Source organism: Pungitius pungitius, chromosome 13 (assembly GCF_949316345.1).
Source record: "Pungitius pungitius chromosome 13, fPunPun2.1, whole genome shotgun sequence".
In the NCBI taxonomy this organism is placed as follows: Eukaryota; Metazoa; Chordata; class Actinopteri; order Perciformes; family Gasterosteidae; genus Pungitius; species Pungitius pungitius.
In genome coordinates this window covers 2,943,377-2,962,042 of record NC_084912.1, presented here as the reverse complement: position 1 = coordinate 2,962,042, position 18,666 = coordinate 2,943,377, and the positions used below count along the sequence as shown (strand labels likewise).

The window sequence follows — 18,666 nt, the reverse complement described above, 5'->3', positions numbered from 1 at the left end:
CAGAGGTTAAGGCACTGCTGGGATTCGAACCCAGGATCTCCTGTTTACAAGACAGGCACTTTGACCAACTAAGCCACAGCGCCTCTATTTCCTTGTTTTTCCACCAATATATATTGTTCATTTCTACTCAACAAAGTTGGAATAATTTAGAAAAAGCAGACAACCACAGGGGTCAAGGCACCGCTGGGATTTGAACCCAGGATCTCCTGTTTACAAGACAGGCACTTTGACCAACTAAGCCACGGAGCCTCTATTTGCTTGTATTTCCAGCAATATATATTGTTTGATTCAATACAGCAAAGTTGGAATTATTGAGAAAATGCTTACAGCTACAAGGTACCGCTGGGATTTGAACAAGATCCCTTTGTTTCAAGACAGACCTTATGACAAGTAGTCTTTTTCCAATAACTGGCAATCTCAGTCATAGATGTGGCATTTTGGAATCCTAATGTTTGCTATAAGGAAGGGAGGCCCCGCTGGGATTTGAACCCAGGATCTCCTGTTTACGAAACAGGCGCTTTGACCAACTAAGCCACAGAGCCCTTGTCAGGGATCATAATCTAAAGAAAACCTTTAGTATTGCTACATTAAAAAAATTGAAATTCACAAAAGTAAAATGTGATATGTATTAAAGGTGGAATCATTGAAATGAAAAGGACAACTTCAGGGGTTAAGGCACCGCTGGGATTCGAACCCAGGATCTCCTGTTTACAAGACAGGCACTTTGACCAACTAAGCCACAGCGCCGCTATTTCCTTGTTTTTCCACCAATATATATTGTTCATTTCTACTCAACAAAGTTGGAATAATTTAGAAAAAGCAGACAACCACAGGGGTCTAGGCACCGCTGGGATTTGAACCCAGGATCTCCTGTTTACTAGACAGGCACTTTGACCAACTAAGCCACAGCGCCACTCTTGACTTGTTTTTCCACCGATATATATTGTTGAATTATTGTTGAGAAAGTTGGAAATATTTAGAAAATGTAGACAACCACTGGGGTCAAGGCACCGCTGGGATTTGAACCCAGGATCTCCTGTTTACAAGACAGGCACTTTGACCAACTAAGCCACGGAGCCTCTATTGACTTGTTATTCCACCAATATATATTGTATATTTCTACTCAACAAAGATAGAACTATTAAGAAAAAGCAGACAACCACAGGGGTCTAGGCCCCGCTGGGATTTGAACCCAGGATCTCCTGTTTACGAAACAGGCGCTTTGACCAACTAAGCCACAGAGCCCTTGTCAGGGATCATAATCTAAAGAAAACCTTTAGTATTGCTACATTTAAAAAATTGGAATTCACAAAAGTATAATTTGATATGTATTAAAGGTGGAATCATTGAAATGAAAAGGACAAGTTCAGAGGTTAAGGCACTGCTGAGATTCGAACCCAGGATCTCCTGTTTACAAGACAGGCACTTTGACCAACTAAGCCACAGCGCCTCTATTTCCTTGTTTTTCCACCAATATATATTGTTCATTTCTACTCAACAAAGTTGGAATAATTTAGAAAAAGCAGACAACCACAGGGGTCAAGGCACCGCTGGGATTTGAACCCAGGATCTCCTGTTTACAAGACAGGCACTTTGACCAACTAAGCCACGGAGCCTCTATTTGCTTGTATTTCCAGCAATATATATTGTTTGATTCAATACAGCAAAGTTGGAATTATTGAGAAAATGCTTACAGCTACAAGGTACCGCTGGGATTTGAACAAGATCCCTTTGTTTCAAGACAGACCTTATGACAAGTAGTCTTTTTCCAATAACTGGCAATCTCAGTCATAGATGTGGCATTTTGGAATCCTAATGTTTGCTATAAGGAAGGGAGGCCCCGCTGGGATTTGAACCCAGGATCTCCTGTTTACGAAACAGGCGCTTTGACCAACTAAGCCACAGAGCCCTTGTCAGGGATCATAATCTAAAGAAAACCTTTAGTATTGCTACATTAAAAAAATTGGAATTCACAAAAGTAAAATGTGATATGTATTAAAGGTGGAATCATTGAAATGAAAAGGACAACTTCAGGGGTTAAGGCACCGCTGGGATTCGAACCCAGGATCTCCTGTTTACAAGACAGGCACTTTGACCAACTAAGCCACAGCGCCGCTATTTCCTTGTTTTTCCACCAATATATATTGTTCATTTCTACTCAACAAAGTTGGAATAATTTAGAAAAAGCAGACAACCACAGGGGTCTAGGCACCGCTGGGATTTGAACCCAGGATCTCCTGTTTACTAGACAGGCACTTTGACCAACTAAGCCACAGCGCCACTCTTGACTTGTTTTTCCACCGATATATATTGTTGAATTATTGTTGAGAAAGTTGGAAATATTTAGAAAATGTAGACAACCACAGGGGTCAAGGCACCGCTGGGATTTGAACCCAGGATCTCCTGTTTACTAGACAGGCACTTTGACCAACTAAGCCACAGCGCCTCTCTTGACTTGTTTTTCCACCAATATATATTGTATATTTCTACTCAACAAAGATAGAACTATTAAGAAAATGCAGACAACCACAGCGGTCTAGGCACCGCTGGGATTTGAACCCAGGATCTCCTGTTTACTAGACAGGCACTTTGACCAACTAAGCCACAGCGCCTCTCTTGACTTGTTTTTCCACCAATATATATTGTTGAATTATTGTTAAGAAAGTTGGAAATATTTAGAAAATGTAGACAACCACTGGGGTCAAGGCACCGCTGGGATTTGAACCCAGGATCTCCTGTTTACAAGACAGGCACTTTGACCAACTAAGCCACGGAGCCTCTATTGACTTGTTATTCCACCAATATATATTGTATATTTCTTCTCAACAAAGATAGAACTATTAAGAAAAAGTTAACAAACCAAAGTGGTCTAGGCACCGCTGGGATTTGAACCCAGGATCTCCGGTTTACAAGACAGGCCCTTTGACCAACTAAGCCACGGAGCCTCTATTTGGTTGTATTTCCAGCAATATATATTGTTTGATTCAATACAGCAAAGTTGGAATTATTAAGAAAATGCTTACAGCTACAAGGTACCGCTGGGATTTGAACAAGATCCCTTTGTTTCAAGACAGACCTTATGACAAGTAATCTTTTTCCAATAACTGGCATTCTCAGTCATAGATGTGGCATTTTGGAATCCTAATGTTTGCTATAAGGAAGGAAGGCCCCGCTGGGATTTGAACCCAGGATCTCCTGTTTACGAAACAGGCGCTTTGACCAACTAAGCCACAGAGCCCTTGTCAGGGATCATAATCTAAAGAAAACCTTTAGTATTGCTACATTTAAAAAATTGGAATTCACAAAAGTATAATTTGATATGTATTAAAGGTGGAATCATTGAAATGAAAAGGACAAGTTCAGAGGTTAAGGCACTGCTGGGATTCGAACCCAGGATCTCCTGTTTACAAGACAGGCACTTTGACCAACTAAGCCACAGCGCCTCTATTTCCTTGTTTTTCCACCAATATATATTGTTCATTTCTACTCAACAAAGTTGGAATAATTTAGAAAAAGCAGACAACCACAGGGGTCTAGGCACCGCTGGGATTTGAACCCAGGATCTCCTGTTTACTAGACAGGCACTTTGACCAACTAAGCTACAGCGCCTCTCTTGACTTGTTTTTCCACCGATATATATTGTTGAATTATTGTTGAGAAAGTTGGAAATATTTAGAAAATGTAGACAACCACAGGGGTCAAGGCACCGCTGGGATTTGAACCCAGGATCTCCTGTTTACAAGACAGGCACTTTGACCAACTAACCCACGGAGCCTCTATTTGCTTGTATTTCCAGCAATATATATTGTTTGATTCAATACAGCAAAGTTGGAATTATTGAGAAAATGCTTACAGCTACAAGGTACCGCTGGGATTTGAACAAGATCCCTTTGTTTCAAGACAGACCTTATGACAAGTAGTCTTTTTCCAATAACTGGCAATCTCAGTCATAGATGTGGCATTTTGGAATCCTAATGTTTGCTATAAGGAAGGGAGGCCCCGCTGGGATTTGAACCCAGGATCTCCTGTTTACGAAACAGGCGCTTTGACCAACTAAGCCACAGAGCCCTTGTCAGGGATCATAATCTAAAGAAAACCTTTAGTATTGCTACATTAAAAAAATTGGAATTCACAAAAGTAAAATGTGATATGTATTAAAGGTGGAATCATTGAAATGAAAAGGACAACTTCATGGGTTAAGGCACCGCTGGGATTCGAACCCAGGATCTCCTGTTTACAAGACAGGCACTTTGACCAACTAAGCCACAGCGCCGCTATTTCCTTGTTTTTCCACCAATATATATTGTTCATTTCTACTCAACAAAGTTGGAATAATTTAGAAAAAGCAGACAACCACAGGGGTCTAGGCACCGCTGGGATTTGAACCCAGGATCTCCTGTTTACTAGACAGGCACTTTGACCAACTAAGCCACAGCGCCACTCTTGACTTGTTTTTCCACCGATATATATTGTTGAATTATTGTTGAGAAAGTTGGAAATATTTAGAAAATGTAGACGACCACAGGGGTCAAGGCACCGCTGGGATTTGAACCCAGGATCTCCTGTTTACTAGACAGGAACTTTGACCAACTAAGCCACGGAGCCTCTATTGACTTGTTATTCCACCAATATATATTGTATATTTCTTCTTAACAAAGATAGAACTATTAAGAAAAAGTTAACAAACCAAAGTGGTCTAGGCACCGCTGGGATTTGAACCCAGGATCTCCTGTTTACGAAACAGGCGCTTTGACCAACTAAGCCACAGAGCCTTTATTGACTTGTTATTCCACCAATATATATTGTATATTTCTACTCAACAAAGATAGAACTATTAAGAAAATGCAGACATCCACAGGGGTCTAGGCACCGCTGGGATTTGAACCCAGGATCTCCTGTTTACTAGACAGGCACTTTGACCAACTAAGCCACAGCGCCTCTCTTGACTTATTTTTCCACCAATATATATTGTTGAATTATTGTTGAGAAAGTTGGAAATATTTAGAAAATGTAGACAACCACTGGGGTCAAGGCACCGCTGGGATTTGAACCCAGGATCTCCTGTTTACAAGACAGGCACTTTGACCAACTAAGCCACAGAGCCTTTATTGACTTGTTATTCCACCAATATATATTGTATATTTCTTCTCAACAAAGATAGAACTATTAAGAAAAAGTTAACAAACCAAAGTGGTCTAGGCACCGCTGGGATTTGAACCCAGGATCTCCTGTTTACGAAACAGGCGCTTTGACCAACTAAGCCACAGAGCCTTTATTGACTTGTTATTCCACCAATATATATTGTATATTTCTACTCAACAAAGATAGAACTATTAAGAAAAAGCAGACAACCACAGGGGTCTAGGCACCGCTGGGATTTGAACCCAGGATCTCCTGTTTACAAGACAGGCACTTTGACCAACTAAGCCACGGAGCCTCTATTTGCTTGTATTTCCAGCAATAAATATTGTTTGATTCAATACAGCAAAGTTGGAATTATTAAGAAAATGCTTACAGCTACAAGGTACCGCCGGGAATTGAACAAGATCCCTTTGTTTCAAGACAGACCTTATGACAAGTAGTCTTTTTCCAATAACTGGCATTCTCAGTCATAGATGTGGCATTTTGGAATCCTAATGTTTGCTATAAGGAAGGAAGGCCCCGCTGGGATTTGAACCCAGGATCTCCTGTTTACGAAACAGGCGCTTTGACCAACTAAGCCACAGCGCCTCTCTTTAATTGTTTTTCCACCGATATATATTGTTGAATTATTGTTGAGAAAGTTGGAAATATTTAGAAAATGTAGACAACCACAGGGGTCAAGGTACCGCTGGGATTTGAACCCAGGATCTCCTGTTTACAAGACAGGCACTTTGACCAACTAAGCCACGGAGCCTCTATTTGCTTGTATTTCCAGCAATATATATTGTTTGATTCAATACAGCAAAGTTGGAATTATTGAGAAAATGCTTACAGCTACAAGGTACCGCTGGGATTTGAACAAGATCCCTTTGTTTCAAGACAGACCTTATGACAAGTAGTCTTTTTCCAATAACTGGCAATCTCAGTCATAGATGTGGCATTTTGGAATCCTAATGTTTGCTATAAGGAAGGGAGGCCCCGCTGGGATTTGAACCCAGGATCTCCTGTTTACGAAACAGGCGCTTTGACCAACTAAGCCACAGAGCCCTTGTCAGGGATCATAATCTAAAGAAAACCTTTAGTATTGCTACATTGAAAAAATTGGAATTCACAAAAGTAAAATGTGATATGTATTAAAGGTGGAATCATTGAAATGAAAAGGACAACTTCAGGGGTTAAGGCACCGCTGGGATTCGAACCCAGGATCTCCTGTTTACAAGACAGGCACTTTGACCAACTAAGCCACAGCGCCGCTATTTCCTTGTTTTTCCACCAATATATATTGTTCATTTCTACTCAACAAAGTTGGAATAATTTAGAAAAAGCAGACAACCACAGGGGTCTAGGCACCGCTGGGATTTGAACCCAGGATCTCCTGTTTACTAGACAGGCACTTTGACCAACTAAGCCACAGCGCCACTCTTGACTTGTTTTTCCACCGATATATATTGTTGAATTATTGTTGAGAAAGTTGGAAATATTTAGAAAATGTAGACAACCACTGGGGTCAAGGCACCGCTGGGATTTGAACCCAGGATCTCCTGTTTACAAGACAGGCACTTTGACCAACTAAGCCACGGAGCCTCTATTGACTTGTTATTCCACCAATATATATTGTATATTTCTACTCAACAAAGATAGAACTATTAAGAAAAAGCAGACAACCACAGGGGTCTAGGCCCCGCTGGGATTTGAACCCAGGATCTCCTGTTTACGAAACAGGCGCTTTGACCAACTAAGCCACAGAGCCCTTGTCAGGGATCATAATCTAAAGAAAACCTTTAGTATTGCTACATTTAAAAAATTGGAATTCACAAAAGTATAATTTGATATGTATTAAAGGTGGAATCATTGAAATGAAAAGGACAAGTTCAGAGGTTAAGGCACTGCTGAGATTCGAACCCAGGATCTCCTGTTTACAAGACAGGCACTTTGACCAACTAAGCCACAGCGCCTCTATTTCCTTGTTTTTCCACCAATATATATTGTTCATTTCTACTCAACAAAGTTGGAATAATTTAGAAAAAGCAGACAACCACAGGGGTCAAGGCACCGCTGGGATTTGAACCCAGGATCTCCTGTTTACAAGACAGGCACTTTAACCAACTAAGCCACGGAGCCTCTATTTGCTTGTATTTCCAGCAATATATATTGTTTGATTCAATACAGCAAAGTTGGAATTATTGAGAAAATGCTTACAGCTACAAGGTACCGCTGGGATTTGAACAAGATCCCTTTGTTTCAAGACAGACCTTATGACAAGTAGTCTTTTTCCAATAACTGGCAATCTCAGTCATAGATGTGGCATTTTGGAATCCTAATGTTTGCTATAAGGAAGGGAGGCCCCGCTGGGATTTGAACCCAGGATCTCCTGTTTACGAAACAGGCGCTTTGACCAACTAAGCCACAGAGCCCTTGTCAGGGATCATAATCTAAAGAAAACCTTTAGTATTGCTACATTAAAAAAATTGGAATTCACAAAAGTAAAATGTGATATGTATTAAAGGTGGAATCATTGAAATGAAAAGGACAACTTCAGGGGTTAAGGCACCGCTGGGATTCGAACCCAGGATCTCCTGTTTACAAGACAGGCACTTTGACCAACTAAGCCACAGCGCCGCTATTTCCTTGTTTTTCCACCAATATATATTGTTCATTTCTACTCAACAAAGTTGGAATAATTTAGAAAAAGCAGACAACCACAGGGGTCTAGGCACCGCTGGGATTTGAACCCAGGATCTCCTGTTTACTAGACAGGCACTTTGACCAACTAAGCCACAGCGCCACTCTTGACTTGTTTTTCCACCGATATATATTGTTGAATTATTGTTGAGAAAGTTGGAAATATTTAGAAAATGTAGACAACCACAGGGGTCAAGGCACCGCTGGGATTTGAACCCAGGATCTCCTGTTTACTAGACAGGCACTTTGACCAACTAAGCCACAGCGCCTCTCTTGACTTGTTTTTCCACCAATATATATTGTATATTTCTACTCAACAAAGATAGAACTATTAAGAAAATGCAGACAACCACAGCGGTCTAGGCACCGCTGGGATTTGAACCCAGGATCTCCTGTTTACTAGACAGGCACTTTGACCAACTAAGCCACAGCGCCTCTCTTGACTCGTTTTTCCACCAATATATATTGTTGAATTATTGTTAAGAAAGTTGGAAATATTTAGAAAATGTAGACAACCACTGGGGTCAAGGCACCGCTGGGATTTGAACCCAGGATCTCCTGTTTACAAGACAGGCACTTTGACCAACTAAGCCACGGAGCCTCTATTGACTTGTTATTCCACCAATATATATTGTATATTTCTTCTCAACAAAGATAGAACTATTAAGAAAAAGTTAACAAACCAAAGTGGTCTAGGCACCGCTGGGATTTGAACCCAGGATCTCCGGTTTACAAGACAGGCCCTTTGACCAACTAAGCCACGGAGCCTCTATTTGGTTGTATTTCCAGCAATATATATTGTTTGATTCAATACAGCAAAGTTGGAATTATTAAGAAAATGCTTACAGCTACAAGGTACCGCTGGGATTTGAACAAGATCCCTTTGTTTCAAGACAGACCTTATGACAAGTAATCTTTTTCCAATAACTGGCATTCTCAGTCATAGATGTGGCATTTTGGAATCCTAATGTTTGCTATAAGGAAGGAAGGCCCCGCTGGGATTTGAACCCAGGATCTCCTGTTTACGAAACAGGCGCTTTGACCAACTAAGCCACAGAGCCCTTGTCAGGGATCATAATCTAAAGAAAACCTTTAGTATTGCTACATTTAAAAAATTGGAATTCACAAAAGTATAATTTGATATGTATTAAAGGTGGAATCATTGAAATGAAAAGGACAAGTTCAGAGGTTAAGGCACTGCTGGGATTCGAACCCAGGATCTCCTGTTTACAAGACAGGCACTTTGACCAACTAAGCCACAGCGCCTCTATTTCCTTGTTTTTCCACCAATATATATTGTTCATTTCTACTCAACAAAGTTGGAATAATTTAGAAAAAGCAGACAACCACAGGGGTCTAGGCACCGCTGGGATTTGAACCCAGGATCTCCTGTTTACTAGACAGGCACTTTGACCAACTAAGCTACAGCGCCTCTCTTGACTTGTTTTTCCACCGATATATATTGTTGAATTATTGTTGAGAAAGTTGGAAATATTTAGAAAATGTAGACAACCACAGGGGTCAAGGCACCGCTGGGATTTGAACCCAGGATCTCCTGTTTACAAGACAGGCACTTTGACCAACTAAGCCACGGAGCCTCTATTTGCTTGTATTTCCAGCAATATATATTGTTTGATTCAATACAGCAAAGTTGGAATTATTGAGAAAATGCTTACAGCTACAAGGTACCGCTGGGATTTGAACAAGATCCCTTTGTTTCAAGACAGACCTTATGACAAGTAGTCTTTTTCCAATAACTGGCAATCTCAGTCATAGATGTGGCATTTTGGAATCCTAATGTTTGCTATAAGGAAGGGAGGCCCCGCTGGGATTTGAACCCAGGATCTCCTGTTTACGAAACAGGCGCTTTGACCAACTAAGCCACAGAGCCCTTGTCAGGGATCATAATCTAAAGAAAACCTTTAGTATTGCTACATTAAAAAAATTGGAATTCACAAAAGTAAAATGTGATATGTATTAAAGGTGGAATCATTGAAATGAAAAGGACAACTTCATGGGTTAAGGCACCGCTGGGATTCGAACCCAGGATCTCCTGTTTACAAGACAGGCACTTTGACCAACTAAGCCACAGCGCCGCTATTTCCTTGTTTTTCCACCAATATATATTGTTCATTTCTACTCAACAAAGTTGGAATAATTTAGAAAAAGCAGACAACCACAGGGGTCTAGGCACCGCTGGGATTTGAACCCAGGATCTCCTGTTTACTAGACAGGCACTTTGACCAACTAAGCCACAGCGCCACTCTTGACTTGTTTTTCCACCGATATATATTGTTGAATTATTGTTGAGAAAGTTGGAAATATTTAGAAAATGTAGACGACCACAGGGGTCAAGGCACCGCTGGGATTTGAACCCAGGATCTCCTGTTTACTAGACAGGAACTTTGACCAACTAAGCCACGGAGCCTCTATTGACTTGTTATTCCACCAATATATATTGTATATTTCTTCTTAACAAAGATAGAACTATTAAGAAAAAGTTAACAAACCAAAGTGGTCTAGGCACCGCTGGGATTTGAACCCAGGATCTCCTGTTTACGAAACAGGCGCTTTGACCAACTAAGCCACAGAGCCTTTATTGACTTGTTATTCCACCAATATATATTGTATATTTCTACTCAACAAAGATAGAACTATTAAGAAAATGCAGACATCCACAGGGGTCTAGGCACCGCTGGGATTTGAACCCAGGATCTCCTGTTTACTAGACAGGCACTTTGACCAACTAAGCCACAGCGCCTCTCTTGACTTATTTTTCCACCAATATATATTGTTGAATTATTGTTGAGAAAGTTGGAAATATTTAGAAAATGTAGACAACCACTGGGGTCAAGGCACCGCTGGGATTTGAACCCAGGATCTCCTGTTTACAAGACAGGCACTTTGACCAACTAAGCCACAGAGCCTTTATTGACTTGTTATTCCACCAATATATATTGTATATTTCTTCTCAACAAAGATAGAACTATTAAGAAAAAGTTAACAAACCAAAGTGGTCTAGGCACCGCTGGGATTTGAACCCAGGATCTCCTGTTTACGAAACAGGCGCTTTGACCAACTAAGCCACAGAGCCTTTATTGACTTGTTATTCCACCAATATATATTGTATATTTCTACTCAACAAAGATAGAACTATTAAGAAAAAGCAGACAACCACAGGGGTCTAGGCACCGCTGGGATTTGAACCCAGGATCTCCTGTTTACAAGACAGGCACTTTGACCAACTAAGCCACGGAGCCTCTATTTGCTTGTATTTCCAGCAATATATATTGTTTGATTCAATACAGCAAAGTTGGAATTATTAAGAAAATGCTTACAGCTACAAGGTACCGCCGGGAATTGAACAAGATCCCTTTGTTTCAAGACAGACCTTATGACAAGTAGTCTTTTTCCAATAACTGGCATTCTCAGTCATAGATGTGGCATTTTGGAATCCTAATGTTTGCTATAAGGAAGGAAGGCCCCGCTGGGATTTGAACCCAGGATCTCCTGTTTACGAAACAGGCGCTTTGACCAACTAAGCCACAGCGCCTCTCTTTAATTGTTTTTCCACCGATATATATTGTTGAATTATTGTTGAGAAAGTTGGAAATATTTAGAAAATGTAGACAACCACAGGGGTCAAGGTACCGCTGGGATTTGAACCCAGGATCTCCTGTTTACAAGACAGGCACTTTGACCAACTAAGCCACGGAGCCTCTATTTGCTTGTATTTCCAGCAATATATATTGTTTGATTCAATACAGCAAAGTTGGAATTATTGAGAAAATGCTTACAGCTACAAGGTACCGCTGGGATTTGAACAAGATCCCTTTGTTTCAAGACAGACCTTATGACAAGTAGTCTTTTTCCAATAACTGGCAATCTCAGTCATAGATGTGGCATTTTGGAATCCTAATGTTTGCTATAAGGAAGGGAGGCCCCGCTGGGATTTGAACCCAGGATCTCCTGTTTACGAAACAGGCGCTTTGACCAACTAAGCCACAGAGCCCTTGTCAGGGATCATAATCTAAAGAAAACCTTTAGTATTGCTACATTGAAAAAATTGGAATTCACAAAAGTAAAATGTGATATGTATTAAAGGTGGAATCATTGAAATGAAAAGGACAACTTCAGGGGTTAAGGCACCGCTGGGATTCGAACCCAGGATCTCCTGTTTACAAGACAGGCACTTTGACCAACTAAGCCACAGCGCCTCTATTTCCTTGTTTTTCCACCAATATATATTGTTCATTTCTACTCAACAAAGTTGGAATAATTTAGAAAAAGCAGACAACCACAGGGGTCTAGGCACCGCTGGGATTTGAACCCAGGATCTCCTGTTTACAAGACAGGCACTTCGACCAACTAAGCCACGGAGCCTCTATTGACTTGTTATTCCACCAATATATATTGTATATTTCTACTCAACAAAGATAGAACTATTAAGAAAAAGTTAACAAACCAAAGGGGTCTAGGCACCGCTGGGATTTGAACCCAGGATCTCCTGTTTACAAGACAGGCACTTTGACCAACTAAGCCACGGAGCCTCTATTGACTTGTTATTCCACCAATATATATTGTATATTTCTTCTCAACAAAGATAGAACTATTAAGAAAAAGTTAACAAACCAAAGTGGTCTAGGCACCGCTGGGATTTGAACCCAGGATCTCCTGTTTACGAAACAGGCGCTTTGACCAACTAAGCCACAGAGCCTTTATTGACTTGTTATTCCACCAATATATATTGTATATTTCTACTCAACAAAGATAGAACTATTAAGAAAAAGCAGACAACCACAGGGGTCTAGGCACCGCTGGGATTTGAACCCAGGATCTCCTGTTTACAAGACAGGCACTTTGACCAACTAAGCCACGGAGCCTCTATTTGCTTGTATTTCCAGCAATATATATTGTTTGATTCAATACAGCAAAGTTGGAATTATTAAGAAAATGCTTACAGCTACAAGGTACCGCCGGGAATTGAACAAGATCCCTTTGTTTCAAGACAGACCTTATGACAAGTAGTCTTTTTCCAATAACTGGCATTCTCAGTCATAGATGTGGCATTTTGGAATCCTAATGTTTGCTATAAGGAAGGAAGGCCCCGCTGGGATTTGAACCCAGGATCTCCTGTTTACGAAACAGGCGCTTTGACCAACTAAGCCACAGCGCCTCTCTTTAATTGTTTTTCCACCGATATATATTGTTGAATTATTGTTGAGAAAGTTGGAAATATTTAGAAAATGTAGACAACCACAGGGGTCAAGGTACCGCTGGGATTTGAACCCAGGATCTCCTGTTTACAAGACAGGCACTTTGACCAACTAAGCCACAGAGCCTCTATTTGCTTGTATTTCCAGCAATATATATTGTTTGATTCAATACAGCAAAGTTGGAATTATTGAGAAAATGCTTACAGCTACAAGGTACCGCTGGGATTTGAACAAGATCCCTTTGTTTCAAGACAGACCTTATGACAAGTAGTCTTTTTCCAATAACTGGCAATCTCAGTCATAGATGTGGCATTTTGGAATCCTAATGTTTGCTATAAGGAAGGGAGGCCCCGCTGGGATTTGAACCCAGGATCTCCTGTTTACGAAACAGGCGCTTTGACCAACTAAGCCACAGAGCCCTTGTCAGGGATCATAATCTAAAGAAAACCTTTAGTATTGCTACATTGAAAAAATTGGAATTCACAAAAGTAAAATGTGATATGTATTAAAGGTGGAATCATTGAAATGAAAAGGACAACTTCAGGGGTTAAGGCACCGCTGGGATTCGAACCCAGGATCTCCTGTTTACAAGACAGGCACTTTGACCAACTAAGCCACAGCGCCGCTATTTCCTTGTTTTTCCACCAATATATATTGTTCATTTCTACTCAACAAAGTTGGAATAATTTAGAAAAAGCAGACAACCACAGGGGTCTAGGCACCGCTGGGATTTGAACCCAGGATCTCCTGTTTACTAGACAGGCACTTTGACCAACTAAGCCACAGCGCCTCTCTTGACTTGTTTTTCCACCGATATATATTGTTGAATTATTGTTGAGAAAGTTGGAAATATTTAGAAAATGTAGACAACCACAGGGGTCAAGGCACCGCTAGGATTTGAACCCAGGATCTCCTGTTTACTAGACAGGCACTTTGACCAACTAAGCCACGGAGCCTCTATTGACTTGTTATTCCACCAATATATATTGTATATTTCTTCTCAACAAAGATAGAACTATTAAGAAAAAGTTAACAAACCAAAGTGGTCTAGGCACCGCTGGGATTTGAACCCAGGATCTCCTGTTTACAAGACAGGCACTTTGACCAACTAAGCCACGGAGCCTCTATTTGGTTGTATTTCCAGCAATATATATTGTTTGATTCAATACAGCAAAGTTGGAATTATTAAGAAAATGCTTACAGCTACAAGGTACCGCTGGGATTTGAACAAGATCCCTTTGTTTCAAGACAGACCTTATGACAAGTAATCTTTTTCCAATAACTGGCATTCTCAGTCATAGATGTGGCATTTTGGAATCCTAATGTTTGCTATAAGGAAGGAAGGCCCCGCTGGGATTTGAACCCAGGATCTCCTGTTTACGAAACAGGCGCTTTGACCAACTAAGCCACAGAGCCCTTGTCAGGGATCATAATCTAAAGAAAACCTTTAGTATTGCTACATTTAAAAAATTGGAATTCACAAAAGTATAATTTGATATGTATTAAAGGTGGAATCATTGAAATGAAAAGGACAAGTTCAGAGGTTAAGGCACTGCTGGGATTCGAACCCAGGATCTCCTGTTTACAAGACAGGCACTTTGACCAACTAAGCCACAGCGCCTCTATTTCCTTGTTTTTCCACCAATATATATTGTTCATTTCTACTCAACAAAGTTGGAATAATTTAGAAAAAGCAGACAACCACAGGGGTCTAGGCACCGCTGGGATTTGAACCCAGGATCTCCTGTTTACTAGACAGGCACTTTGACCAACTAAGCCACAGCGCCTCTCTTGACTTGTTTTTCCACCGATATATATTGTTGAATTATTGTTGAGAAAGTTGGAAATATTTAGAAAATGTAGACAACCACAGGGGTCAAGGCACCGCTGGGATTTGAACCCAGGATCTCCTGTGTACAAGACAGGCACTTTGACCAACTAAGCCACGGAGCCTCTATTTGCTTGTATTTCCAGCAATATATATTGTTTGATTCAATACAGCAAAGTTGGAATTATTGAGAAAATGCTTACAGCTACAAGGTACCGCTGGGATTTGAACAAGATCCCTTTGTTTCAAGACAGACCTTATGACAAGTAGTCTTTTTCCAATAACTGGCAATCTCGGTCGTAGATGTGGCATTTTGGAATCCTAATGTTTGCTATAAGGAAGGGAGGCCCCGCTGGGATTTGAACCCAGGATCTCCTGTTTACAAAACAGGCGCTTTGACCAACTAAGCCACAGAGCCCTTGTCAAGGATCATAATCTAAAGAAAACCTTTAGTATTGCTACATTGAAAAAATTGGAATTCACAAAAGTAAAATGTGATATGTATTAAAGGTGGAATCATTGAAATGAAAAGGACAACTTCAGGGGTTAAGGCCCCGCTGGGATTCGAACCCAGGATCTCCTGTTTACAAGACAGGCACTTTGACCAACTAAGCCACAGCGCCGCTATTTCCTTGTTTTTCCACCAATATATATTGTTCATTTCTACTCAACAAAGTTGGAATAATTTAGAAAAAGCAGACAACCACAGGGGTCTAGGCACCGCTGGGATTTGAACCCAGGATCTCCTGTTTACTAGACAGGCACTTTGACCAACTAAGCCACAGCGCCTCTCTTGACTTGTTTTTCCACCGATATATATTGTTGAATTATTGTTGAGACAGTTGGAAATATTTAGAAAATGTAGACAACCACAGGGGTCAAGGCACCGCTGGGATTTGAACCCAGGATCTCCTGTTTACTAGACAGGCACTTTGACCAACTAAGCCACGGAGCCTCTATTGACTTGTTATTCCACCAATATATATTGTATATTTCTTCTCAACAAAGATAGAACTATTAAGAAAAAGTTAACAAACCAAAGTGGTCTAGGCACCGCTGGGATTTGAACCCAGGATCTCCTGTTTACGAAACAGGCGCTTTGACCAACTAAGCCACAGAGCCTTTATTGACTTGTTATTCCACCAATATATATTGTATATTTCTACTCAACAAAGATAGAACTATTAAGAAAAAGCAGACAACCACAGGGGTCTAGGCACCGCTGGGATTTGAACCCAGGATCTCCTGTTCACAAGACAGGCACTTTGACCAACTAAGCCACGGAGCCTCTATTTGCTTGTATTTCCAGCAATATATATTGTTTGATTCAATACAGCAAAGTTGGAATTATTGAGAAAATGCTTACAGCTACAAGGTACCGCTGGGATTTGAACAAGATCCCTTTGTTTCAAGACAGACCTTATGACAAGTAGTCTTTTTCCAATAACTGGCAATCTCAGTCATAGATGTGGCATTTTGGAATCCTAATGTTTGCTATAAGGAAGGGAGGCCCCGCTGGGATTTGAACCCAGGATCTCCTGTTTACGAAACAGGCGCTTTGACCAACTAAGCCACAGAGCCCTTGTCAGGGATCATAATCTAAAGAAAACCTTTAGTATTGCTACATTGAAAAAATTGGAATTCACAAAAGTAAAATGTGATATGTATTAAAGGTGGAATCATTGAAATGAAAAGGACAACTTCAGGGGTTAAGGCACCGCTGGGATTCGAACCCAGGATCTCCTGTTTACAAGACAGGCACTTTGACCAACTAAGCCACAGCGCCTCTATTTCCTTGTTTTTCCACCAATATATATTGTTCATTTCTACTCAACAAAGTTGGAATAATTTAGAAAAAGCAGACAACCACAGGGGTCTAGGCACCGCTGGGATTTGAACCCAGGATCTCCTGTTTACAAGACAGGCACTTCGACCAACTAAGCCACGGAGCCTCTATTGACTTGTTATTCCACCAATATATATTGTATATTTCTACTCAACAAAGATAGAACTATTAAGAAAAAGTTAACAAACCAAAGGGGTCTAGGCACCGCTGGGATTTGAACCCAGGATCTCCTGTTTACAAGACAGGCACTTTGACCAACTAAGCCACGGAGCCTCTATTGACTTGTTATTCCACCAATATATATTGTATATTTCTTCTCAACAAAGATAGAACTATTAAGAAAAAGTTAACAAACCAAAGTGGTCTAGGCACCGCTGGGATTTGAACCCAGGATCTCCTGTTTACGAAACAGGCGCTTTGACCAACTAAGCCACAGAGCCTTTATTGACTTGTTATTCCACCAATATATATTGTATATTTCTACTCAACAAAGATAGAACTATTAAGAAAAAGCAGACAACCACAGGGGTCTAGGCACCGCTGGGATTTGAACCCAGGATCTCCTGTTTACAAGACAGGCACTTTGACCAACTAAGCCACGGAGCCTCTATTTGCTTGTATTTCCAGCAATATATATTGTTTGATTCAATACAGCAAAGTTGGAATTATTAAGAAAATGCTTACAGCTACAAGGTACCGCCGGGAATTGAACAAGATCCCTTTGTTTCAAGACAGACCTTATGACAAGTAGTCTTTTTCCAATAACTGGCATTCTCAGTCATAGATGTGGCATTTTGGAATCCTAATGTTTGCTATAAGGAAGGAAGGCCCCGCTGGGATTTGAACCCAGGATCTCCTGTTTACGAAACAGGCGCTTTGACCAACTAAGCCACAGCGCCTCTCTTTAATTGTTTTTCCACCGATATATATTGTTGAATTATTGTTGAGAAAGTTGGAAATATTTAGAAAATGTAGACAACCACAGGGGTCAAGGTACCGCTGGGATTTGAACCCAGGATCTCCTGTTTACAAGACAGGCACTTTGACCAACTAAGCCACAGAGCCTCTATTTGCTTGTATTTCCAGCAATATATATTGTTTGATTCAATACAGCAAAGTTGGAATTATTGAGAAAATGCTTACAGCTACAAGGTACCGCTGGGATTTGAACAAGATCCCTTTGTTTCAAGACAGACCTTATGACAAGTAGTCTTTTTCCAATAACTGGCAATCTCAGTCATAGATGTGGCATTTTGGAATCCTAATGTTTGCTATAAGGAAGGGAGGCCCCGCTGGGATTTGAACCCAGGATCTCCTGTTTACGAAACAGGCGCTTTGACCAACTAAGCCACAGAGCCCTTGTCAGGGATCATAATCTAAAGAAAACCTTTAGTATTGCTACATTGAAAAAATTGGAATTCACAAAAGTAAAATGTGATATGTATTAAAGGTGGAATCATTGAAATGAAAAGGACAACTTCAGGGGTTAAGGCACCGCTGGGATTCGAACCCAGGATCTCCTGTTTACAAGACAGGCACTTTGACCAACTAAGCCACAGCGCCGCTATTTCCTTGTTTTTCCACCAATATATATTGTTCATTTCTACTCAACAAAGTTGGAATAATTTAGAAAAAGCAGACAACCACAGGGGTCTAGGCACCGCTGGGATTTGAACCCAGGATCTCCTGTTTACTAGACAGGCACTTTGACCAACTAAGCCACAGCGCCTCTCTTGACTTGTTTTTCCACCGATATATATTGTTGAATTATTGTTGAGAAAGTTGGAAATATTTAGAAAATGTAGACAACCACAGGGGTCAAGGCACCGCTAGGATTTGAACCCAGGATCTCCTGTTTACTAGACAGGCACTTTGACCAACTAAGCCACGGAGCCTCTATTGACTTGTTATTCCACCAATATATATTGTATATTTCTTCTCAACAAAGATAG

General features: G+C 40.7%; 95 non-coding genes across 95 annotated transcripts; all 95 read right to left on the bottom strand.

The window, feature by feature from the left end:
• Nucleotides 1–9: 9 nt before the first annotated feature.
• Nucleotides 10–83, bottom strand: trnat-ugu (transfer RNA threonine (anticodon UGU)). The gene has a single exon. It is a non-coding gene; the product is annotated as a tRNA-Thr (tRNA).
• A 92-nt stretch (nt 84–175) lies between these two features.
• trnat-ugu (transfer RNA threonine (anticodon UGU)) lies at nt 176–249 on the bottom strand. The gene has a single exon. It is a non-coding gene; the product is annotated as a tRNA-Thr (tRNA).
• A 219-nt stretch (nt 250–468) lies between these two features.
• On the bottom strand, nt 469–542 carry trnat-cgu (transfer RNA threonine (anticodon CGU)). Its single transcript has one exon. It is a non-coding gene; the product is annotated as a tRNA-Thr (tRNA).
• Nucleotides 543–673: 131 nt separating this feature from the next.
• On the bottom strand, nt 674–747 carry trnat-ugu (transfer RNA threonine (anticodon UGU)). Its single transcript has one exon. It is a non-coding gene; the product is annotated as a tRNA-Thr (tRNA).
• A 92-nt stretch (nt 748–839) lies between these two features.
• Nucleotides 840–913, bottom strand: trnat-agu (transfer RNA threonine (anticodon AGU)). Its single transcript has one exon. It is a non-coding gene; the product is annotated as a tRNA-Thr (tRNA).
• A 92-nt stretch (nt 914–1,005) lies between these two features.
• Nucleotides 1,006–1,079, bottom strand: trnat-ugu (transfer RNA threonine (anticodon UGU)). The gene has a single exon. It is a non-coding gene; the product is annotated as a tRNA-Thr (tRNA).
• A 92-nt stretch (nt 1,080–1,171) lies between these two features.
• Nucleotides 1,172–1,245, bottom strand: trnat-cgu (transfer RNA threonine (anticodon CGU)). Its single transcript has one exon. It is a non-coding gene; the product is annotated as a tRNA-Thr (tRNA).
• A 131-nt stretch (nt 1,246–1,376) lies between these two features.
• Nucleotides 1,377–1,450, bottom strand: trnat-ugu (transfer RNA threonine (anticodon UGU)). The gene has a single exon. It is a non-coding gene; the product is annotated as a tRNA-Thr (tRNA).
• Nucleotides 1,451–1,542: 92 nt separating this feature from the next.
• On the bottom strand, nt 1,543–1,616 carry trnat-ugu (transfer RNA threonine (anticodon UGU)). Its single transcript has one exon. It is a non-coding gene; the product is annotated as a tRNA-Thr (tRNA).
• Nucleotides 1,617–1,835: 219 nt separating this feature from the next.
• Nucleotides 1,836–1,909, bottom strand: trnat-cgu (transfer RNA threonine (anticodon CGU)). The gene has a single exon. It is a non-coding gene; the product is annotated as a tRNA-Thr (tRNA).
• Nucleotides 1,910–2,040: 131 nt separating this feature from the next.
• Nucleotides 2,041–2,114, bottom strand: trnat-ugu (transfer RNA threonine (anticodon UGU)). The gene has a single exon. It is a non-coding gene; the product is annotated as a tRNA-Thr (tRNA).
• Nucleotides 2,115–2,206: 92 nt separating this feature from the next.
• Nucleotides 2,207–2,280, bottom strand: trnat-agu (transfer RNA threonine (anticodon AGU)). The gene has a single exon. It is a non-coding gene; the product is annotated as a tRNA-Thr (tRNA).
• Nucleotides 2,281–2,372: 92 nt separating this feature from the next.
• trnat-agu (transfer RNA threonine (anticodon AGU)) lies at nt 2,373–2,446 on the bottom strand. Its single transcript has one exon. It is a non-coding gene; the product is annotated as a tRNA-Thr (tRNA).
• A 92-nt stretch (nt 2,447–2,538) lies between these two features.
• Nucleotides 2,539–2,612, bottom strand: trnat-agu (transfer RNA threonine (anticodon AGU)). The gene has a single exon. It is a non-coding gene; the product is annotated as a tRNA-Thr (tRNA).
• A 92-nt stretch (nt 2,613–2,704) lies between these two features.
• On the bottom strand, nt 2,705–2,778 carry trnat-ugu (transfer RNA threonine (anticodon UGU)). The gene has a single exon. It is a non-coding gene; the product is annotated as a tRNA-Thr (tRNA).
• A 93-nt stretch (nt 2,779–2,871) lies between these two features.
• On the bottom strand, nt 2,872–2,945 carry trnat-ugu (transfer RNA threonine (anticodon UGU)). Its single transcript has one exon. It is a non-coding gene; the product is annotated as a tRNA-Thr (tRNA).
• A 219-nt stretch (nt 2,946–3,164) lies between these two features.
• trnat-cgu (transfer RNA threonine (anticodon CGU)) lies at nt 3,165–3,238 on the bottom strand. Its single transcript has one exon. It is a non-coding gene; the product is annotated as a tRNA-Thr (tRNA).
• Nucleotides 3,239–3,369: 131 nt separating this feature from the next.
• On the bottom strand, nt 3,370–3,443 carry trnat-ugu (transfer RNA threonine (anticodon UGU)). Its single transcript has one exon. It is a non-coding gene; the product is annotated as a tRNA-Thr (tRNA).
• A 92-nt stretch (nt 3,444–3,535) lies between these two features.
• trnat-agu (transfer RNA threonine (anticodon AGU)) lies at nt 3,536–3,609 on the bottom strand. The gene has a single exon. It is a non-coding gene; the product is annotated as a tRNA-Thr (tRNA).
• A 92-nt stretch (nt 3,610–3,701) lies between these two features.
• On the bottom strand, nt 3,702–3,775 carry trnat-ugu (transfer RNA threonine (anticodon UGU)). Its single transcript has one exon. It is a non-coding gene; the product is annotated as a tRNA-Thr (tRNA).
• A 219-nt stretch (nt 3,776–3,994) lies between these two features.
• Nucleotides 3,995–4,068, bottom strand: trnat-cgu (transfer RNA threonine (anticodon CGU)). Its single transcript has one exon. It is a non-coding gene; the product is annotated as a tRNA-Thr (tRNA).
• Nucleotides 4,069–4,199: 131 nt separating this feature from the next.
• On the bottom strand, nt 4,200–4,273 carry trnat-ugu (transfer RNA threonine (anticodon UGU)). The gene has a single exon. It is a non-coding gene; the product is annotated as a tRNA-Thr (tRNA).
• A 92-nt stretch (nt 4,274–4,365) lies between these two features.
• trnat-agu (transfer RNA threonine (anticodon AGU)) lies at nt 4,366–4,439 on the bottom strand. The gene has a single exon. It is a non-coding gene; the product is annotated as a tRNA-Thr (tRNA).
• A 92-nt stretch (nt 4,440–4,531) lies between these two features.
• On the bottom strand, nt 4,532–4,605 carry trnat-agu (transfer RNA threonine (anticodon AGU)). The gene has a single exon. It is a non-coding gene; the product is annotated as a tRNA-Thr (tRNA).
• A 93-nt stretch (nt 4,606–4,698) lies between these two features.
• trnat-cgu (transfer RNA threonine (anticodon CGU)) lies at nt 4,699–4,772 on the bottom strand. The gene has a single exon. It is a non-coding gene; the product is annotated as a tRNA-Thr (tRNA).
• A 92-nt stretch (nt 4,773–4,864) lies between these two features.
• trnat-agu (transfer RNA threonine (anticodon AGU)) lies at nt 4,865–4,938 on the bottom strand. The gene has a single exon. It is a non-coding gene; the product is annotated as a tRNA-Thr (tRNA).
• A 92-nt stretch (nt 4,939–5,030) lies between these two features.
• trnat-ugu (transfer RNA threonine (anticodon UGU)) lies at nt 5,031–5,104 on the bottom strand. Its single transcript has one exon. It is a non-coding gene; the product is annotated as a tRNA-Thr (tRNA).
• Nucleotides 5,105–5,197: 93 nt separating this feature from the next.
• On the bottom strand, nt 5,198–5,271 carry trnat-cgu (transfer RNA threonine (anticodon CGU)). Its single transcript has one exon. It is a non-coding gene; the product is annotated as a tRNA-Thr (tRNA).
• A 92-nt stretch (nt 5,272–5,363) lies between these two features.
• Nucleotides 5,364–5,437, bottom strand: trnat-ugu (transfer RNA threonine (anticodon UGU)). The gene has a single exon. It is a non-coding gene; the product is annotated as a tRNA-Thr (tRNA).
• A 219-nt stretch (nt 5,438–5,656) lies between these two features.
• Nucleotides 5,657–5,730, bottom strand: trnat-cgu (transfer RNA threonine (anticodon CGU)). Its single transcript has one exon. It is a non-coding gene; the product is annotated as a tRNA-Thr (tRNA).
• A 92-nt stretch (nt 5,731–5,822) lies between these two features.
• Nucleotides 5,823–5,896, bottom strand: trnat-ugu (transfer RNA threonine (anticodon UGU)). Its single transcript has one exon. It is a non-coding gene; the product is annotated as a tRNA-Thr (tRNA).
• A 219-nt stretch (nt 5,897–6,115) lies between these two features.
• On the bottom strand, nt 6,116–6,189 carry trnat-cgu (transfer RNA threonine (anticodon CGU)). The gene has a single exon. It is a non-coding gene; the product is annotated as a tRNA-Thr (tRNA).
• Nucleotides 6,190–6,320: 131 nt separating this feature from the next.
• trnat-ugu (transfer RNA threonine (anticodon UGU)) lies at nt 6,321–6,394 on the bottom strand. Its single transcript has one exon. It is a non-coding gene; the product is annotated as a tRNA-Thr (tRNA).
• A 92-nt stretch (nt 6,395–6,486) lies between these two features.
• trnat-agu (transfer RNA threonine (anticodon AGU)) lies at nt 6,487–6,560 on the bottom strand. The gene has a single exon. It is a non-coding gene; the product is annotated as a tRNA-Thr (tRNA).
• Nucleotides 6,561–6,652: 92 nt separating this feature from the next.
• Nucleotides 6,653–6,726, bottom strand: trnat-ugu (transfer RNA threonine (anticodon UGU)). The gene has a single exon. It is a non-coding gene; the product is annotated as a tRNA-Thr (tRNA).
• A 92-nt stretch (nt 6,727–6,818) lies between these two features.
• On the bottom strand, nt 6,819–6,892 carry trnat-cgu (transfer RNA threonine (anticodon CGU)). Its single transcript has one exon. It is a non-coding gene; the product is annotated as a tRNA-Thr (tRNA).
• Nucleotides 6,893–7,023: 131 nt separating this feature from the next.
• Nucleotides 7,024–7,097, bottom strand: trnat-ugu (transfer RNA threonine (anticodon UGU)). Its single transcript has one exon. It is a non-coding gene; the product is annotated as a tRNA-Thr (tRNA).
• A 92-nt stretch (nt 7,098–7,189) lies between these two features.
• trnat-ugu (transfer RNA threonine (anticodon UGU)) lies at nt 7,190–7,263 on the bottom strand. The gene has a single exon. It is a non-coding gene; the product is annotated as a tRNA-Thr (tRNA).
• Nucleotides 7,264–7,482: 219 nt separating this feature from the next.
• Nucleotides 7,483–7,556, bottom strand: trnat-cgu (transfer RNA threonine (anticodon CGU)). The gene has a single exon. It is a non-coding gene; the product is annotated as a tRNA-Thr (tRNA).
• A 131-nt stretch (nt 7,557–7,687) lies between these two features.
• Nucleotides 7,688–7,761, bottom strand: trnat-ugu (transfer RNA threonine (anticodon UGU)). The gene has a single exon. It is a non-coding gene; the product is annotated as a tRNA-Thr (tRNA).
• Nucleotides 7,762–7,853: 92 nt separating this feature from the next.
• On the bottom strand, nt 7,854–7,927 carry trnat-agu (transfer RNA threonine (anticodon AGU)). The gene has a single exon. It is a non-coding gene; the product is annotated as a tRNA-Thr (tRNA).
• Nucleotides 7,928–8,019: 92 nt separating this feature from the next.
• Nucleotides 8,020–8,093, bottom strand: trnat-agu (transfer RNA threonine (anticodon AGU)). Its single transcript has one exon. It is a non-coding gene; the product is annotated as a tRNA-Thr (tRNA).
• Nucleotides 8,094–8,185: 92 nt separating this feature from the next.
• trnat-agu (transfer RNA threonine (anticodon AGU)) lies at nt 8,186–8,259 on the bottom strand. Its single transcript has one exon. It is a non-coding gene; the product is annotated as a tRNA-Thr (tRNA).
• Nucleotides 8,260–8,351: 92 nt separating this feature from the next.
• Nucleotides 8,352–8,425, bottom strand: trnat-ugu (transfer RNA threonine (anticodon UGU)). Its single transcript has one exon. It is a non-coding gene; the product is annotated as a tRNA-Thr (tRNA).
• Nucleotides 8,426–8,518: 93 nt separating this feature from the next.
• Nucleotides 8,519–8,592, bottom strand: trnat-ugu (transfer RNA threonine (anticodon UGU)). The gene has a single exon. It is a non-coding gene; the product is annotated as a tRNA-Thr (tRNA).
• A 219-nt stretch (nt 8,593–8,811) lies between these two features.
• trnat-cgu (transfer RNA threonine (anticodon CGU)) lies at nt 8,812–8,885 on the bottom strand. The gene has a single exon. It is a non-coding gene; the product is annotated as a tRNA-Thr (tRNA).
• A 131-nt stretch (nt 8,886–9,016) lies between these two features.
• trnat-ugu (transfer RNA threonine (anticodon UGU)) lies at nt 9,017–9,090 on the bottom strand. The gene has a single exon. It is a non-coding gene; the product is annotated as a tRNA-Thr (tRNA).
• Nucleotides 9,091–9,182: 92 nt separating this feature from the next.
• trnat-agu (transfer RNA threonine (anticodon AGU)) lies at nt 9,183–9,256 on the bottom strand. Its single transcript has one exon. It is a non-coding gene; the product is annotated as a tRNA-Thr (tRNA).
• Nucleotides 9,257–9,348: 92 nt separating this feature from the next.
• Nucleotides 9,349–9,422, bottom strand: trnat-ugu (transfer RNA threonine (anticodon UGU)). The gene has a single exon. It is a non-coding gene; the product is annotated as a tRNA-Thr (tRNA).
• A 219-nt stretch (nt 9,423–9,641) lies between these two features.
• Nucleotides 9,642–9,715, bottom strand: trnat-cgu (transfer RNA threonine (anticodon CGU)). Its single transcript has one exon. It is a non-coding gene; the product is annotated as a tRNA-Thr (tRNA).
• A 131-nt stretch (nt 9,716–9,846) lies between these two features.
• Nucleotides 9,847–9,920, bottom strand: trnat-ugu (transfer RNA threonine (anticodon UGU)). Its single transcript has one exon. It is a non-coding gene; the product is annotated as a tRNA-Thr (tRNA).
• A 92-nt stretch (nt 9,921–10,012) lies between these two features.
• Nucleotides 10,013–10,086, bottom strand: trnat-agu (transfer RNA threonine (anticodon AGU)). The gene has a single exon. It is a non-coding gene; the product is annotated as a tRNA-Thr (tRNA).
• A 92-nt stretch (nt 10,087–10,178) lies between these two features.
• trnat-agu (transfer RNA threonine (anticodon AGU)) lies at nt 10,179–10,252 on the bottom strand. Its single transcript has one exon. It is a non-coding gene; the product is annotated as a tRNA-Thr (tRNA).
• A 93-nt stretch (nt 10,253–10,345) lies between these two features.
• On the bottom strand, nt 10,346–10,419 carry trnat-cgu (transfer RNA threonine (anticodon CGU)). The gene has a single exon. It is a non-coding gene; the product is annotated as a tRNA-Thr (tRNA).
• A 92-nt stretch (nt 10,420–10,511) lies between these two features.
• trnat-agu (transfer RNA threonine (anticodon AGU)) lies at nt 10,512–10,585 on the bottom strand. The gene has a single exon. It is a non-coding gene; the product is annotated as a tRNA-Thr (tRNA).
• A 92-nt stretch (nt 10,586–10,677) lies between these two features.
• On the bottom strand, nt 10,678–10,751 carry trnat-ugu (transfer RNA threonine (anticodon UGU)). Its single transcript has one exon. It is a non-coding gene; the product is annotated as a tRNA-Thr (tRNA).
• A 93-nt stretch (nt 10,752–10,844) lies between these two features.
• Nucleotides 10,845–10,918, bottom strand: trnat-cgu (transfer RNA threonine (anticodon CGU)). Its single transcript has one exon. It is a non-coding gene; the product is annotated as a tRNA-Thr (tRNA).
• A 92-nt stretch (nt 10,919–11,010) lies between these two features.
• On the bottom strand, nt 11,011–11,084 carry trnat-ugu (transfer RNA threonine (anticodon UGU)). Its single transcript has one exon. It is a non-coding gene; the product is annotated as a tRNA-Thr (tRNA).
• A 219-nt stretch (nt 11,085–11,303) lies between these two features.
• trnat-cgu (transfer RNA threonine (anticodon CGU)) lies at nt 11,304–11,377 on the bottom strand. Its single transcript has one exon. It is a non-coding gene; the product is annotated as a tRNA-Thr (tRNA).
• A 92-nt stretch (nt 11,378–11,469) lies between these two features.
• On the bottom strand, nt 11,470–11,543 carry trnat-ugu (transfer RNA threonine (anticodon UGU)). The gene has a single exon. It is a non-coding gene; the product is annotated as a tRNA-Thr (tRNA).
• Nucleotides 11,544–11,762: 219 nt separating this feature from the next.
• Nucleotides 11,763–11,836, bottom strand: trnat-cgu (transfer RNA threonine (anticodon CGU)). Its single transcript has one exon. It is a non-coding gene; the product is annotated as a tRNA-Thr (tRNA).
• A 131-nt stretch (nt 11,837–11,967) lies between these two features.
• trnat-ugu (transfer RNA threonine (anticodon UGU)) lies at nt 11,968–12,041 on the bottom strand. The gene has a single exon. It is a non-coding gene; the product is annotated as a tRNA-Thr (tRNA).
• A 92-nt stretch (nt 12,042–12,133) lies between these two features.
• trnat-ugu (transfer RNA threonine (anticodon UGU)) lies at nt 12,134–12,207 on the bottom strand. The gene has a single exon. It is a non-coding gene; the product is annotated as a tRNA-Thr (tRNA).
• A 93-nt stretch (nt 12,208–12,300) lies between these two features.
• Nucleotides 12,301–12,374, bottom strand: trnat-ugu (transfer RNA threonine (anticodon UGU)). The gene has a single exon. It is a non-coding gene; the product is annotated as a tRNA-Thr (tRNA).
• A 93-nt stretch (nt 12,375–12,467) lies between these two features.
• trnat-cgu (transfer RNA threonine (anticodon CGU)) lies at nt 12,468–12,541 on the bottom strand. Its single transcript has one exon. It is a non-coding gene; the product is annotated as a tRNA-Thr (tRNA).
• A 92-nt stretch (nt 12,542–12,633) lies between these two features.
• Nucleotides 12,634–12,707, bottom strand: trnat-ugu (transfer RNA threonine (anticodon UGU)). The gene has a single exon. It is a non-coding gene; the product is annotated as a tRNA-Thr (tRNA).
• Nucleotides 12,708–12,926: 219 nt separating this feature from the next.
• Nucleotides 12,927–13,000, bottom strand: trnat-cgu (transfer RNA threonine (anticodon CGU)). Its single transcript has one exon. It is a non-coding gene; the product is annotated as a tRNA-Thr (tRNA).
• A 92-nt stretch (nt 13,001–13,092) lies between these two features.
• Nucleotides 13,093–13,166, bottom strand: trnat-ugu (transfer RNA threonine (anticodon UGU)). Its single transcript has one exon. It is a non-coding gene; the product is annotated as a tRNA-Thr (tRNA).
• Nucleotides 13,167–13,385: 219 nt separating this feature from the next.
• On the bottom strand, nt 13,386–13,459 carry trnat-cgu (transfer RNA threonine (anticodon CGU)). Its single transcript has one exon. It is a non-coding gene; the product is annotated as a tRNA-Thr (tRNA).
• Nucleotides 13,460–13,590: 131 nt separating this feature from the next.
• Nucleotides 13,591–13,664, bottom strand: trnat-ugu (transfer RNA threonine (anticodon UGU)). Its single transcript has one exon. It is a non-coding gene; the product is annotated as a tRNA-Thr (tRNA).
• Nucleotides 13,665–13,756: 92 nt separating this feature from the next.
• Nucleotides 13,757–13,830, bottom strand: trnat-agu (transfer RNA threonine (anticodon AGU)). The gene has a single exon. It is a non-coding gene; the product is annotated as a tRNA-Thr (tRNA).
• Nucleotides 13,831–13,922: 92 nt separating this feature from the next.
• Nucleotides 13,923–13,996, bottom strand: trnat-agu (transfer RNA threonine (anticodon AGU)). Its single transcript has one exon. It is a non-coding gene; the product is annotated as a tRNA-Thr (tRNA).
• A 93-nt stretch (nt 13,997–14,089) lies between these two features.
• On the bottom strand, nt 14,090–14,163 carry trnat-ugu (transfer RNA threonine (anticodon UGU)). Its single transcript has one exon. It is a non-coding gene; the product is annotated as a tRNA-Thr (tRNA).
• Nucleotides 14,164–14,382: 219 nt separating this feature from the next.
• On the bottom strand, nt 14,383–14,456 carry trnat-cgu (transfer RNA threonine (anticodon CGU)). Its single transcript has one exon. It is a non-coding gene; the product is annotated as a tRNA-Thr (tRNA).
• A 131-nt stretch (nt 14,457–14,587) lies between these two features.
• On the bottom strand, nt 14,588–14,661 carry trnat-ugu (transfer RNA threonine (anticodon UGU)). Its single transcript has one exon. It is a non-coding gene; the product is annotated as a tRNA-Thr (tRNA).
• A 92-nt stretch (nt 14,662–14,753) lies between these two features.
• Nucleotides 14,754–14,827, bottom strand: trnat-agu (transfer RNA threonine (anticodon AGU)). Its single transcript has one exon. It is a non-coding gene; the product is annotated as a tRNA-Thr (tRNA).
• Nucleotides 14,828–14,919: 92 nt separating this feature from the next.
• trnat-ugu (transfer RNA threonine (anticodon UGU)) lies at nt 14,920–14,993 on the bottom strand. Its single transcript has one exon. It is a non-coding gene; the product is annotated as a tRNA-Thr (tRNA).
• Nucleotides 14,994–15,212: 219 nt separating this feature from the next.
• trnat-ugu (transfer RNA threonine (anticodon UGU)) lies at nt 15,213–15,286 on the bottom strand. The gene has a single exon. It is a non-coding gene; the product is annotated as a tRNA-Thr (tRNA).
• A 131-nt stretch (nt 15,287–15,417) lies between these two features.
• On the bottom strand, nt 15,418–15,491 carry trnat-ugu (transfer RNA threonine (anticodon UGU)). Its single transcript has one exon. It is a non-coding gene; the product is annotated as a tRNA-Thr (tRNA).
• A 92-nt stretch (nt 15,492–15,583) lies between these two features.
• On the bottom strand, nt 15,584–15,657 carry trnat-agu (transfer RNA threonine (anticodon AGU)). Its single transcript has one exon. It is a non-coding gene; the product is annotated as a tRNA-Thr (tRNA).
• Nucleotides 15,658–15,749: 92 nt separating this feature from the next.
• On the bottom strand, nt 15,750–15,823 carry trnat-agu (transfer RNA threonine (anticodon AGU)). The gene has a single exon. It is a non-coding gene; the product is annotated as a tRNA-Thr (tRNA).
• Nucleotides 15,824–15,916: 93 nt separating this feature from the next.
• trnat-cgu (transfer RNA threonine (anticodon CGU)) lies at nt 15,917–15,990 on the bottom strand. Its single transcript has one exon. It is a non-coding gene; the product is annotated as a tRNA-Thr (tRNA).
• A 92-nt stretch (nt 15,991–16,082) lies between these two features.
• trnat-ugu (transfer RNA threonine (anticodon UGU)) lies at nt 16,083–16,156 on the bottom strand. The gene has a single exon. It is a non-coding gene; the product is annotated as a tRNA-Thr (tRNA).
• A 219-nt stretch (nt 16,157–16,375) lies between these two features.
• trnat-cgu (transfer RNA threonine (anticodon CGU)) lies at nt 16,376–16,449 on the bottom strand. The gene has a single exon. It is a non-coding gene; the product is annotated as a tRNA-Thr (tRNA).
• Nucleotides 16,450–16,580: 131 nt separating this feature from the next.
• Nucleotides 16,581–16,654, bottom strand: trnat-ugu (transfer RNA threonine (anticodon UGU)). Its single transcript has one exon. It is a non-coding gene; the product is annotated as a tRNA-Thr (tRNA).
• Nucleotides 16,655–16,746: 92 nt separating this feature from the next.
• trnat-ugu (transfer RNA threonine (anticodon UGU)) lies at nt 16,747–16,820 on the bottom strand. Its single transcript has one exon. It is a non-coding gene; the product is annotated as a tRNA-Thr (tRNA).
• A 93-nt stretch (nt 16,821–16,913) lies between these two features.
• trnat-ugu (transfer RNA threonine (anticodon UGU)) lies at nt 16,914–16,987 on the bottom strand. Its single transcript has one exon. It is a non-coding gene; the product is annotated as a tRNA-Thr (tRNA).
• Nucleotides 16,988–17,080: 93 nt separating this feature from the next.
• On the bottom strand, nt 17,081–17,154 carry trnat-cgu (transfer RNA threonine (anticodon CGU)). The gene has a single exon. It is a non-coding gene; the product is annotated as a tRNA-Thr (tRNA).
• A 92-nt stretch (nt 17,155–17,246) lies between these two features.
• trnat-ugu (transfer RNA threonine (anticodon UGU)) lies at nt 17,247–17,320 on the bottom strand. Its single transcript has one exon. It is a non-coding gene; the product is annotated as a tRNA-Thr (tRNA).
• A 219-nt stretch (nt 17,321–17,539) lies between these two features.
• trnat-cgu (transfer RNA threonine (anticodon CGU)) lies at nt 17,540–17,613 on the bottom strand. Its single transcript has one exon. It is a non-coding gene; the product is annotated as a tRNA-Thr (tRNA).
• Nucleotides 17,614–17,705: 92 nt separating this feature from the next.
• trnat-ugu (transfer RNA threonine (anticodon UGU)) lies at nt 17,706–17,779 on the bottom strand. The gene has a single exon. It is a non-coding gene; the product is annotated as a tRNA-Thr (tRNA).
• Nucleotides 17,780–17,998: 219 nt separating this feature from the next.
• Nucleotides 17,999–18,072, bottom strand: trnat-cgu (transfer RNA threonine (anticodon CGU)). Its single transcript has one exon. It is a non-coding gene; the product is annotated as a tRNA-Thr (tRNA).
• A 131-nt stretch (nt 18,073–18,203) lies between these two features.
• On the bottom strand, nt 18,204–18,277 carry trnat-ugu (transfer RNA threonine (anticodon UGU)). Its single transcript has one exon. It is a non-coding gene; the product is annotated as a tRNA-Thr (tRNA).
• A 92-nt stretch (nt 18,278–18,369) lies between these two features.
• Nucleotides 18,370–18,443, bottom strand: trnat-agu (transfer RNA threonine (anticodon AGU)). Its single transcript has one exon. It is a non-coding gene; the product is annotated as a tRNA-Thr (tRNA).
• Nucleotides 18,444–18,535: 92 nt separating this feature from the next.
• Nucleotides 18,536–18,609, bottom strand: trnat-agu (transfer RNA threonine (anticodon AGU)). The gene has a single exon. It is a non-coding gene; the product is annotated as a tRNA-Thr (tRNA).
• Between the last annotated feature and the right edge of the window lie 57 nt (nt 18,610–18,666).